Genomic DNA, 13,541 nt, shown 5'->3' with positions numbered 1-13,541 from the left:
GCTTGTCTTGTACTTTTAACTAAAGAGACATGCTACAAAAGGAAAAAAGGAACGAGGAGAAAGGAAGCAAATGAACTTGTGTTCCAATTATTTCATACCATTACATAATGTAGTGACATCATCACCAGGTAGAATGGGAAGGAAAGAGCCCAATGGCAGGCCTTCCCAGGCAAGCCAATGGATGGAACCCCTCAGAGACAGCCATGAGAATATCATATGGAAGGATTTCATGGCCTGGACACTCCCAAACAGCCACCTTCTCTCCTTTTCACGTGCCATGGGCAAAATTAAATTGCGGGCACCTCGAGGCCAGAGGCCATGCTTCCCCATTTCTGCTAAGATGTGTCCAGCACACTTGTTGGATATAAAAATAATAACTAAGAGAAGGATGCAGCATCTGCTCCCTCCTCATAAATAAGGAACTATGATTATTTTCTATACACATTTATACTGCAAGGTTAATAGGCATTTTGCTGGCATACTTATTTTTAAAAACAGACTTTGGCTTCCAATGCCAGGTCAAGCACATCAAGACTCAAAGGTTGTGAGAATCTCTATATTATATGCACAACAGCCCAGTATTAATTTGCTGGTCGCTCAGGCTGCATATTTAAGTTTGGCTACTGAGCATCAAAGAAAGTGGAGATGCAGCAATCAGCTGTGCGTAGCCACTTGGTGAACGTTATTCAACTGCTTTAGCAGCACCACCATGCATTAATTACAGAAACAGAAAGATTAGCCCTGACATACTTCTCTGTCAGCCGGTGGTCAATAAAATGTTATCTGCCATCTTGACATAATCAAGCCATTCAGCTTTCCAGTGTGCATCAAACATACAGATTCTTGTTTTGCACACCCACCCACTCGCAACAACAGCAAAATCACTGCCCACAAGGGGTTTACTTCTCTGGCACAAGCCCCACTGAAATGAATGAAAGCTGTGCAGTGTGGTAACGATCCTTTACAAGAGTCTGCTCCCCATCCCTCAGCATCTGCCGTGTGAGGTGGCTGCCTCACTCTGCCTCAAGGGCAGGGTTGGCCCTGGCTGCAGTTGCTGAAATTCCCCCTTCTACAAAATACCCAGCGTTCAGGAGCATTGCCAGACCCTCCAAGTGTCCCTATTTTCAAGGGATAGTCCCAGATTTACAGAAGCTGTCCCAGTTTCTGATTTGATCCCAGAATGTCCCGCTTTTCCTTAGGATGTCCCTATTTTCTTTGGAGAAGTGTTGGAAGGTATGGTGAGATATCCCTATTTTCATCAGAGAAATGTTGGAGGGTGTGGAGTTATCTGACCCCTGAGCAGCCCTGTATATGGAAGTTATTTCAACATTTAATGCTTTATCATGTTTGTATATATTTTGGAAGCTACCCAGTGGGGTATGATTAGTAAAATAAATAATAATAATAATAATAATAATAATAATAATAATAATAATAATAATAATAATAGAATAAAACATCCCTATTTTCATAAGAGAGGGACGCAGGTGGTGCTGTGGGTTAAATCACAAGCCTAGGACTTGCCGATCAGAAGGTCGGCGGTTCGAATCCCCGTGACGGGGTGAGCTCCCGTTGCTCAGTCCCTGAACTGCTAGCTCCTGCCAACCTAGCAGTTCAAAAGCACATCAAAGTGCAAGTAGATAAATAGGTACCACTCCGGCGGGAAGGTAAATGGTGTTTCCGTGCGCTGCTCTGGTTCGCAAGAAGCGGCTTAGTCATGCTGTCCACATGACCCAGAAGCTGTACACAGGCTCCCTCGGCATAAAGCGAGATGAGCACCGCAGCCCCAGAGTCGGCCACGACTGGACCTAATGGTCAGGGGTCCCTTTACCTTTACCTTTATTTTCATAAGAGAAATGGAGAAATGTTGGACAGTAGGCACTGCCCTGCCCTGCCTCTGGGCACCCTATGCCTCATTGCTTTGCATATTTCTCTTGCGCATATAAACCTCTATTCTACACAAATGTCACATTCTCCAATATGCCCATGTGTGAGAGAGAGTAATATAGGACCCTGGCATATATTAGGCTTTTTTTCTGATTACACCAAAGTTAAACAAGCAGTGGCTGAGAGCCAAGAAAGAACCCTCTTGTCCGACAGATGCTTTTTCTATATAGCCGAGCACTCTTCCAACTGATAGGAACGATGGTGTCGTTGCAGAAAGAGGAGAGTTAACAAAAGGCAGGGATGCTGTCTGCTTCAACATGGGAAATAGGGCAAAATGCAAGGGCACGGGAAAAATCTAAAAGACAGTGAACTGAGTCCATTTCAAAACAGATAAAACATTAACAGAACAGCCGAACCTTTTGTGACAGATCACACACAAATGGTAAAACAGTAGGCATTTATTTTCATAGCCATCATATGTCCATGATAAAAGTCAAAATAAATCATAAATACTGGCATAAATATAGAGTATGGTATACATATAGCCATGGCTGCAATCTTGTGCCCAATTAAGTAGCTAAAATCCCAGTGGGTCAATAGGATGCCAGCCTTTTTTTAATTTGTAATGTATCCATCTATCAATTGATTACACTCACATACACATAAAGGTTGTGTATACCTGCATACAACTGTTATTCTCGAACGGCTTAAGATTTTTCACTACTGAGTTTTACAAACAGCAGCAAAACCACTTACAGCATTGTGGAGTGCTGCCTATCCATTTTAAACAAAGCATTCATATTGGAAAATAAAGTGAATACTTCAGACATGAAACAATATGCACCTTCTCTAAATTGTTTCTAATGATAGAGGGATATTAATAAAATCCATAAACCATTAGTACTGTTATGGCTGCTTTGTTCTGAATTACACACAGACCTTTTTATGTTTATTCCTCACAGAAAATGCATGAAAAAAATTGAAATCCTCTCTAATTGCACTCTCTGAAGATAGCTGGTAAAATCATTTCTAGCAGCTATAAATCAATTGCAGTATTTAAATGACCTGCCAGGTGCATCTTCTGGGTATCAGACTAATTAAGGGAATGTATTAATTGCAACTATTCATCAACACCACCAATGTTGTTAGGTAACGCTTTCAATGAATCTTTTCACCATATTATCCAGCAATAAAACTGCAGTTTGGCCAAGTGGTAGGGGGAGAGAAGGATGAATTTTAAAGAGGTAAACACATACCATACCTTGTTTCAAAAACTGTATTGGCGCTTGTCTCATATAATGCAACAGAATATGACTAAATACACCACTCCTGCATATAAAGAAGCAACAGCATAAGGTATGTAAAATATTTCGCTTGCAGCAGGAAAAAAAATCACAATAAGCTGGAAAAAAAATCACAATAAGCTGGAAAAAATAATTTAAAAACTAAAACAAAACAAGACTCTGGGTAATGGCTTTATTAATGTCCTTTATTTCCCCCTGATGATGAAGTTACGGATCAGTAATAGGATTTGGCAAGTGATTTGAGTACTTATATGTAGACTAGGGCACATGGGTGGCGCTGTGGGTTAAACCACAGAGCCTAGGACCTGCCGATCAAAAGGTTGGCGGTTCGAATCCCCGTGGCGGGGTGAGCTCCCATCGTTTGGTCCCAGCTCCTGCCTATCTAGCAGTTCGAAAGCACCCCAAAGTGCAAGGAGATAAATAGGGACCACTTTCTAGCGCGAAGGTAAACGGCATTTCCGTGTGCGGCGCTGGTGCTGGCTCGCCAGATGCAGCTTAGTCACACTGGCCACATGACCCGGAAGTGTCTTCGGACAGCGCCGGCTCCCGGCCTCTTGAGCGAGATGAGCGCGCAACCCTAGAGTCGGTTACGACTGGCCCTGATGGGCAGGGGTACCTTTATGTAGACTAGATGCAACTCAGTTCTAATCAGTGGAATCAACCACCTTTGGTTGTAATTCCCTGTAGATCTTAATTTTTTTAAGTGCCTGAACCAGCTTGTTCTGGCCCAGAAAATGCTTGCCAGACAGGATATTTCATCCAGGTGTCTCCCAAAACTTTTAACCCCCTTTTATGGAATCTAGTCTCTCCAGTTCCTTCAGCAAAAGTGCTGGGTCGTGGCATGTTCGAAGGCGGACTCTGGTGCCTTTAGAGACTGCAGAACCAAACAACACAAACACAAAAGGGTATGTTGAGTCCTTAGTCCATTTTTAAGGCATGATTGTCCCACAGTCGAAAATCACATTCAACACTCAAATTTCACCTGTAATTAAGTAACCTACTGAAATATCATTAACCAAAACTGGGATGCTCCTGTGGGAACAGTCACAGGCCTGGCTCATACCATTACTGTGGCCTAATTGGCAGCTTCCATATTAATGAGACCTGGGATATATACCTATAGCCAACAAGGAGCTATTTTCACACCCCACTCCCCCCCCCCATACCATCACAATGAGTGATGTCATCAAATTTCATAATTCCTTCATGCCAAATAGAACTCTTATTGATTCAGGTCCTAGCTTTATGTACTGTTAATGGCATGATTAACCATCATATAAAGGTTTTTAAATAAATAAATAAATACCAGGTATGGGTAGGGAGTTGTCATCAGTGCTACATGGGGAAGCAAGGTTTAAGATTTTCTCTCCAGCTACGATCTCAGTAAAAAATACTCCTCACCAATATAGCTTTTCCTAATGCTGTACGCTGTGTGGGGTTTGATTGTTTGTTCGTTATAAAGGTCACAACCATGTTGGGAAGCAGAAACTTGATGACAATCTCCCACCCCAACGCAACTGGTTTAAAAACTCAACAACGTGATTGCAAATCATGTCACTCATTTAGCATGTAGTCAGACCCTCGTAATGCGACATAATATGCACACATTACAGCCCCTCATATACGACGGAAACTATGTGGTGCAATGGGGTAAGAGCAGTGAAGCAGCAATGGGACCATCTATCTTGGACCTGGTCCTCACCAGCAGGGAGCAACTGATCAATGAAGAGGAAGTACTGGGAACCTTGGGAGGAAGTGATCGGGTCCTCTTGGGTTTCATGACACTGAGGTAAGAGGAAGCTGAGTGCAGTCGGACATGCACTATGGACTGTGGGGCTCTGAATACAGGTCAATAAAAATGGTGTGGCGGGGAGGATTTATTTATATTACAGAGTTTTAAATATATCCAATAGATGCATGAACTTTGGCTATGGTTGTAAACTTTGACTATGGGTTTCCTAGCAGTAAGTTCAACTGAAATCAGTGGATTTTACTTACCAAGTAAAAATGCATGCGATTAGGATCTATATCCACTGGATACTAATCAATGCTCATTAAAGTTTTACCTCTGTTTGTATTCCAGGCTTCCAGCTACTGCAACGTTTACAAGGCTTGCTGCGCTATATCCACTTTTTAATATTAAATTATTTTTTATATTTATAGGAAAGACCCTCTTTTCTTCAAGTATATGATTGTACACGCCTTGCACCATGGTTTGAAAATGGCTGTTAAGTGCTCACGGAATGGAACATTTAACTGTCATTTATATATTTAGTCATTGTTATTGCTATTTATTATTTCTACTGTGGGCACAGTGTTCCCAATCAAGGGTCAGGGCTCAATTGTCTAGTGGCTAGCACTAACAAATAACTGAAAAGACAGCTAGGCAAGTCCCCTGTCCCAGAGAGGTTACAGCCATAGACTCAGCAGAGTACTTATGTATTTCTAAAATGCAGACTTCAGCAAAAAAAGAAACATCTGGGAAATCTTTAAAGGGGGGAAAAAACTCTGAAGGGATTTAAACTCTAACAGGACTTTATCGCAAAGAAGTTTCCCCCTCTTGGTTTTTTTTTGGGGGGGAGTGGGCACTTTAAAAATTACAAATCTACAAGATAGGGCATACTTTTACCTGTGGAGGAGGAAAAGCAGACACTCACAGACCACCAGACATGGCTGACACACTTGCATACGCATACAATTTTGTGTTGTATGCGCTGAGAAGCCAAGGCCAATCACAGCTTCCCAGCAAAACAGAAGTGTGTGCGGTTGCTACAAGTGGCAATCGATGTGTGAATTACATATGCTCGTTCCTAAACAGAAGTGCAATCCATGTGGGAAACAAGATGTGCTTAAGGCAGCCCTTAAACATTCGTGTTCCTTAAGAAAAAAAGGCATATCCATCACTGGTCCTGCATAACCAAACAGGGTTGGTTGGTTGCTTGGTTGGTTGTTTTAAATAAGACTAGTTTTGAGAATTGTACCTGCAACAATCTGGGCATTCTAGTTTGGATCATTTTTATGTTCAACAGAAGCGATGCAACATTCCGCAAGCATTTTAAAATACCCAACTTCATGTTACAATGGTTAAAAACGAGTCTCCCGCCCACCTTTTTTTCTGTCTTAGGTGGATTGGGTTTATCTACCTCTTTGTAGTATACTGAATTGGGTATTTCTCACTTTTTTTTTTTTTTGTCTAAACTGCAGAAATAAAAGTTCACAATAAAAGTAAGATATTGCTCTCGGCTTCCCTTCTCTTTCCCTACTGCTGTATGATCTTCCTTTTGTCCTCGATCCCTCCTTTATCCTTTTCACCTTCTCTTTCTTACTCTCACACTGTCCCCTTGATCCATCAGACGCAGCCAAGCCATCTGATACGTATGCCTGAAAGTAATTTTGGACAGAATCAAAATGCCCTAGAATCCTTAGTAATCCTCCTCAGATCCCTATACTGAGCTCTGGTTAGGCCCTTATATATTCAGCGAACAGCCTTTCAGTCAACCGGTGAGGAAATTGAAAACCTTTTTACAGTAACACTGGAGAGAGATGGCAAGTCGTGAAACAAACCAGTCCGCTAGAAAGGGGGGGAGAGGGGGGGGAGGAGGGAAGGGTCTGTGCAGAATTAAAGTTATGATGGCCATAGAGCAGCAATTGGAAAGAGGGAAGCCATACTCAAGAAAGCAAGTTGTCCTATGCATGCTTCCATATTTCATAGATAATTACTTCAACTGCCTCAGAACACCTTGCATTTAAAGATTGCACTATAGTAATGGGACTTGTGTACCATATTTCTTTCAACAGCTGGCGAAGGAAGAGTGAGAAGTAAAGTGATAGAAGCAACACAGCTGGTGAAATATATAAAAAAGGAAGGGAAGCGGCAATGCTAATATGAGGCTAAAGAGGGAGCAACGTGGCTGGGCCTGTAAAGGCGCATAGAGGTTGGAAGGGCAGATTTGGGAAGATGCAGACAAGTGGGGTCAGGCAGTGGTAATGCATTGCCTACGGAGGGGTGTTACTTGCAGAAAGCTAAGGCTCCATGAGAACAGAGGCCTGAATTATCTCTGTGTGAAAAGGTCTCAGTGCAGCAGCCCATAGGGTGAGGCCATTTGCCTATCTGGGTGATGACCCTCGCTTCCAAATACAGTGGTACCTCAGGTTAAGTACTTAATTCGTTCCAGAGGTCCGTTCTTAACCTGAAACTGTTCTTAACCTGAAGCACCACTTTAACTAATGGGGCCTCCTGCTGCTGCCACGCCACCGGAGCACGATTTCTGTTCTTATCCTGAAGCAAAGTTCTTAACCGAAGCACTATTTCTGGGTTAGCGGAGTCTGTAACCTGAAGCGTATGTAACCTGAAGTGTATGTAACCCGAGGTACCACTGTAAAAAGAAGTCTGAGGCTGCAGTCCTATAGCCATGCACCTGGGAGCGGGCCCTATGGAATCCAATGGATCTTCCTTCCAAGTAGCCAGATACAGAAGAGTATGTGTAGGTCCCTGCATTTGACATTTCCCTCTAACTCTTACCTCAGACTTTCCTCCCTCTCCTCAGTCCTCTTGGGATTATATATATTACATACCATCCAACATTTCTACATCAAAAACCTGGATGGAGGTCTTCCGGAATGTACTCCCGGGGTGAGTCACATGACCTGTGCCATGATCTCGCCCCAAGCGTTTCTTATTTCTTTTTCAAGGCAAGATTACAACAAAATGGCCGCCTTGATCTCACGCAATAAAATGGGGTGTCGCTTTTTTTCTGGGACACTTGGTGGGTATTATATTGGCTTCCCCGACTCTGTCTCATTTTCCCTCTGTTTCCATTTTAATTTTTGAAGGGCTTTTAAGAGATGGCTCAACTTTTCTCCTCTTTCAGTTTTGTTTCTTCTTTTGCATATACTGCTTCAAATACATGTATCTGGTGCATATGATCAGCTCCTGGCTTAATAAGCCAGGGCATACATAAACTCAAGTCCTTTGCTCTTACTTTACTCTTTCTTTTCTGTGAGTGGGAAAGAAAGCCAGGAAGCAGCAGCTAACCATAGCTTCCTTACGTCTGAACTGGGAAATGATGGTTAATGACTTTCAAAAAAGCAAAAATAGAAACCAATGGGTCCCATAGCTTGGCTTGTTTGGAAGCCATTAACCACGGTTTCTTTGACATAATGAGAAGCTATGGTCAGCTGTGCATTCCTAACATTCTGATCACCCTGAAGCTCAATTATAACCACTATGTATCTTTGTTCTTGGACATCTTTTTATTAAAATACATGTACTGCTGTAAAGGTATTTATGCTTTTAATAACACTTAGTATTTATGCCAAGGGTGGCTAACAGTCCATGGACTGGATCCAACCCAACAAGCCACGGTAAGTGTCCCCACCAGCCAGAGATCATCCCTCTGATTAGGAGATAAAAGATCCTTCTAGCAACCCTGTAGAGAAAATCTCTAAAGAGCAGTCAGAGGGATCTTTCATCTCCAATCTGAGGGCTAAACACCACAGCACTGAGGTCAGAGATAAAAGGCAGCATTTGTTCCCACACCTTCACACCAGTAACAGAGGGATTATATCCTTGGGAAATGCATGGCGGAAGCACCTAGAACACCAAACCAGCAAACCACCAAGTTGGGAGACAGTAACAGGCTTTGGCTTGGTTATGAAGTCAAGCCAAAATTTGTGGAGCCCCATGACTAAGATAAACAGGATCAATATTGTTCATTCCACATGGAGAAGCTGAGAAATAGTGCCTTATTCAAGGCTACCTGGTGAGTTCATTGCCAAGGTGAGATTTTACCTGGATGCTTCGCACTCATTACCCCTTAAGTGCAGCAGCTGCCGTGTTGCCCTGGTTTGCTCCACAGCAGGGATGGTGAACTTGCAACCGTCCAAACTCCCACCATTCCTGAATGTTTGGCATGCTGGCTGTCGCTCTTAGGGCAGCAACATTTGGAGGGCCACAGGCTCCCCACCCCTGCCTGCAAATAAGAACGGAGGCATAAGATAAAATAAGTGAAAATGAGAATTTTGATGCTTTACACATTAAGAACTGGTTACTTTTATACCCCTGAATATCAGATATATTTCTCTAACATCTCTCTGTTTGCCTGGGTTAATATTTCACAGCTTAGGCACTCTCGTTCACTGCATTGTAGAATAGGTGAAGTGCCCAAGAACAACACATTTCCCCTGTTGCTGGAAACTCAATAAATATGATGGAAATGGGAAGGGAATTATATTCTCTCTCATTGTCTTCTTCTGCATGATTAAATCATTAATCATTCTAAACATTCTCCTCTCATGATTCATGAGACCATTCCTATAGTCTTATATATTCCTTTATGACTATATAGTCAGTCTGGTATCTCTGACCCTTTCTTTGCTTTCTCCGCCATCTGCCTTCCTCATGTTTCTTCTAATTAGGCCTCTTTCTCCATCCTTCCTCCAGGTATCATCCTACAGCTGTGAAAGTCTTTCTTTCTTTCATCCTTCATCAGATCCTACCCCATACATAAGCTTTTCCTTTCTCTCCTCTTTTAAAGGGTTTGGTCTCAGCTATATCTCAGATTCCTAAAGTTGGGTTGTTGGAGGCCATGGAGAATAGAGAGGAGGAGGAGGACGAAAAAGAGAAATATGGAATGATTAAATAAAACATCAGAGTTGTCCGAAACCAGTGTTGCTCATTTTGGACCCTGTGACCCTTCTATGCTGATGAAGATGTAGTCATTCCAACTGCATATAAATAATATTGTTTTATTTTAAGGATTCATTTATTCTAGGGATTTTGTATTTTGCCTTTCAATAAAATTCCAATGATGGCTTTATTTGTTTATTTATTAAACCACTAGGGTTAAATCAGGCAGAACAAATCTTGGCTTAACCATGAGTCCCAGCTCAGATGCTAAGACAACCTTTGGATTAGGTAAACTTGGCATGGAAGTGAAGATGACCAAGCTGGTAATCCGTAACATTACACTGAAATGCCAGAGCAAATAAAACAACTTAATGCATCTAAAAGAGGTGCTAGCATTCAAGGGGGTGGGAGGCCATCACAGAAAAGACTCCTCCATCTACTGCAAACAAAATCGTCACTATCTGTCTGACTAGATGGCTCCATGGCTGGATGACTAGAAGGTGTTGATGTGCTGTTTTATAGCTATAGCTATTTATATGTTATTATTTCTGCATGATAAGCATGAAAACTAATGCATACTAGGCTAAACCTCCTCCTCCCAGAAATTATCACTGGTGCTTAACTGATGGTGACATCTCTGTGAGCCTCAATTCAGGTGACAAATCTCTTTCCCCACACCTATCTATTTCACTTCCTCTGGAGCCTGCAGAACGAATGGTACGTGTATTATGACCACAAAGCAAGAGCCCTGCAGATAGTGACAGAGCTCAGTAAGGTTGCCAGAGACCTGAAGCCAAAAGGCGTCTTACTGAGTATGTCAGAGGAAGCAAGACAAAAGTCACCAACTGTGAGTCAAGCTAGAGGCATTGTGACAGTTCAAGACATTTAAGCACAGAACTGTCCAAACCACAGGAGTGGGAGGCCCTGATGTAAAAAACCAAACCTCCCCTTCTGCAGCTTGAAGGTGGAAGAGTTGCCAAGGCAACACGGTCAACAGATGAATCTTGAATCCTCAGGAGGCGGAAGGATTTAGACCTGGGGTGAAAACCGGTTGTCCAGGTTGGCTGGGGCTCAGGGGAGGAGTGTGGGGGGCTGCCGGGGCAATGGCCCCGCACACATTTGGGGGGGATTGCTGGCAGAGTGGTGTGAGGAGGATGAAACAGGCATTCATCTTTCCGATCAGTCCAATCAGACTGATTGGAAGGGCACACGCCTGCCCTGTTGCATCCTCCTCAAGTCGCCCTTCACACACCAGGTACCATAAAGACACACTTTGCCAATAACCTTTGGAACAAAATGTTCTAAGCCATAGATCACCCAGCCCCAATTTGGATCCTCTCACTCATATACACACTGTTGCTTTTAGACTTCTCCTTTTCTTCCTCTCCTCCTTAAAACACCTTTGTGTATCGGACATTGGAACTGCTGTGGTGTGGTGTGGTCCTAAGACTTTCCACAGAACTTCTGCTTCCTGCCTAGTTTTGACTGTATTTGCTGCTAAGTTTGACACTTCCCCTCCCGCAAGACTCCGGTACCTTTAAAAGTTGCATGATGACAGGCAGAAAATTCACAAGTACCCCATTTTCGGTTGCGGCCTTTCTGGGCTCAGAATAGTTGAAGCTGTTACCTTCACGCCTAAAGATATGAGGGGAGGGGTGTGCGGAAAGTCTACTTGCTGTAGCCCTCAAGTTTAAATAAATGGTTGCTGAAGTTGTAGATAAACCACTGAAAGGATTTGCTCTTGTAAGTTACAGCAGAGCAGCACGGGAGAAGGGGTTGTGGGGAGGATGAAAAATGGAAATTCTGTCTTAATAGGGAAAGGAGGGAAAGAGTTTGACAGCCCTGTGCTATTAGAAACTGAACCAATTCTTGTTCAGCGGCATGAATTTCAACCATAACAGCCTCGTGTTATAATTAATATGACAAAGAGCTTCCATTTTGTAAGTCCCGCAAGTTACCTCTCTAGATAAAAAATTATATTCTATTCTCTCTTTACGTTATGCAATCTCTTTACTGTAAATATTGCTGCGATAAGGAGAGGAACAAACGTCAGCACCAGCATTTTGTTCCAAAAACATCCTGCAGAAATCACACTATGCTAGTGATATTTAATTGTAACATAAAAATTAAACACCATGTACTCGAAATAAAATCAGGGTAGTATGTAAATTAAGTAAGTTTCAATTCATGTCTTCTTACTCACATCTGTTGGCAGTTTAAATAGTTTTAGTGTCATTAATTGTTATAAAAGTGCAAGATTTGCTGTATGCTTGCCACTTAGGACCAAAGGCACAAAAGTCTAATTGAACTAAGTAATTAGTAATTTGTCATTTCCTATTGTCAGCAATTACTTTCTATTGGAAATCCGCACTGAAAATTCTAATTTGAAGTGAGGTTTGCATTTTATTGCTGTCCATCCAAATTAGTTTTAAACTGACAGCTACATTTTCATTAAAAATGTAAAGATATTAAATATACCTGCAGAGACTGAAAGGGAAAGTCTGCTACACATGAGTTCAAACTATATTTTTGACACTTAATGAGGAAAGGTTGAAATCCAAAATACTTCTTGTTATTCCAATGCAAAAAAAAAAAAAAAAAAATCAGGGGGGGAAATCACATACATGAAGCAAGGCATTTTTTCTCCTTTTCAGTAGTTCCATTAAAATTCATGTGAGTAGCATTTTTTTAAAAAAATATCATCATAAATCATAAGATTTCACTTCTAGTTTTCATTTTGCTTAAGGAAACCATACTCCACAGATGCTTTTCCTGTTCCTCTGTAAGATTCTGAGTGCCAAAGAAGGATAGAACTAAGGATAAGGGGGGGGGGGAATGGGTCAGTTCAGATTTTAATCCAAACCTACCTAATTCACAATTCCTGAAAGAATATGCAAACTGAAAAGCAGTTGCCGTATGCACAATTTGCACTTGTTTGAATTTTGCATTCAGCCAAATGATGTGAACAAAAAATGCTTATTAGGAGAAAGTACGTTCAAGAATGCATACACTGCTGAAAACAACATACAATACGTGCACTGTTATATTAGGCAAAGTTGCATGCATAAATGCGTACAAAGCCAATTTTCACATAAAAACTGTATGTAGATTGTTACGTTTTGATTGTGTTTTTATCATTGATGTTCTGTAATGTGTTTTTAATGTTGTATACCACCCCGGGATCTTCTGATAAAAGGTGGTATATAAATTGAAATAATGATGATGATGATGATGATAAATAATAATAATACTGACAAATTTTCATGAAGTGAAAATTTTCATGAAGAGGCAAGTATGAAACTGAAACTGACAGATTTGTTTGACCCTAGATAGAAATATACAGTTTTGTGTGACTTGTCCCGTCAGCTTTTCCCCATGTGACGTTTGATACAAAAGTGCAAGAGTGATTTTTCTGGAGTGTGTTTTTTAGTCTCCATTTAAAAAACCACCAGTGATGGCTATTATGATACATAACTGGACTCACATGGTGGGCAACAGAATATTGTGCTGATTAGCAGGTGAGATAAATGAATTCTGCCAAATGGACATACATACCCCTTCCAGAGAGCAGGCTCCTGCATGGGGAGATATTTTCCTTGCCTGAAGCCAAATATCCAGGGCCTAGATGTTCAAAGCTAAATGGTACTATTGATTCTGGTTTACTTATAAAAGGGAAGGCATTAGTCCAAAATCTTTTTCTTTTTTTTTACCGCGGAGCTGTT

General features: G+C 41.6%; 1 long non-coding RNA gene across 1 annotated transcript; it reads left to right on the top strand.

Moving 5' to 3' along the window:
* Positions 1–7,882: 7,882 nt before the first annotated feature.
* On the top strand, positions 7,883–10,006 carry LOC310749177. The gene is made up of 2 exons (XR_014541506.1): positions 7,883–7,957; positions 9,728–10,006. It is a non-coding gene; the product is annotated as an uncharacterized lncRNA (long non-coding RNA).
* Positions 10,007–13,541: the final 3,535 nt, after the last annotated feature.

Source organism: Podarcis filfolensis, assembly GCF_964270895.1.
Source record: "Podarcis filfolensis genome assembly, chromosome: 1".
Classification (NCBI taxonomy): Eukaryota; Metazoa; Chordata; class Lepidosauria; order Squamata; family Lacertidae; genus Podarcis; species Podarcis filfolensis.
This window is presented reverse-complemented; position numbering and strand designations above follow the sequence as displayed.